Below are 1,032 nucleotides of genomic sequence, written 5' to 3'. Positions count from 1 at the left end.
CATAGGATCGTGGTTTCAATTCCCAGAGCGGGCATTGTGAGTGTTTATTGAGCGCAAACACCTAAAGCTCCACGAGGCTCTGGCAGGGGATGGTGGTGAACCCTGCTGTACTCTTTCACCACAACTTTCTTTCACTCTTACTTCCAGTTTCTGTTTTGCCTGTAATTCAAAGGGTCAGCCTTGTCACACTGAATATCCCCAAGAACTACGTTAAGGGTACACGTGTCTATGGAGTGCTCAGCCACTTGCACGTTAATTTCACGAGCAGGCTGTTCCGTTGATTGGATCAACTGGAACCCTTGACGTCGTAAGCGACGGAGTGTCAACACACATACAATGAAACAATACATAGTTTGTGATCTTTCTTAAGAACAGAAAGCACTTTTGTGCAAACCCATGCAAATTTTACTCTTCCTCTTTCACTTTTAAAGAAACAATAACTTCTATTACACCAATAATCCAGTTTACCAATTCTACCCACAAGAAAGGAACAAACAATACAATGTGACTGTAGGTCATAACACCTTGGCAATGCCAGAGTACATTGTTAGTGTTTTATAAAGTTCAACCTACACAAATTAATGTGTATTGAACAAAACAGGACTTTTGAAAACAGTATCTATGAACCTAGTTTTTAAATATTGAGAGGCTATGGGGGTCCACTAGAGGAAAATAGTAATCGAAGGGGACCATAGGTAAAAAATGGTTGAGACTCACTGGTTTATCATCATCGTCATCATCATCGTCGTTTAACGTCCGCTTTCCATGCTAGCATGGGTTGGACGATTTGACTGAGGACTGGTGAAACCAGATGGCTACACCAGGCTCCAATCTGATTTGGCAGAGTTTCTACAGCTGGATGCCCTTCCTAACGCCAACCACTCCGAGAGTGTAGTGGGTGCTTTTACGTGCCACCCGCATGAAGGCCAGTTAGGCGGTACTGGCAACGGCCACGCTCAAAATGGTGTATTTTACATGCCACCCGTACAGGAGCCAGTTCGGCGGCACTGGCAGCGATCTCGCTCGAATGTC

Source organism: Octopus bimaculoides, chromosome 4 (genome assembly GCF_001194135.2).
Source record: "Octopus bimaculoides isolate UCB-OBI-ISO-001 chromosome 4, ASM119413v2, whole genome shotgun sequence".
Classification (NCBI taxonomy): Eukaryota; Metazoa; Mollusca; class Cephalopoda; order Octopoda; family Octopodidae; genus Octopus; species Octopus bimaculoides.
The sequence above is the reverse complement of the archived record's forward strand: the minus strand, read 5'-3'. Positions refer to the sequence as shown.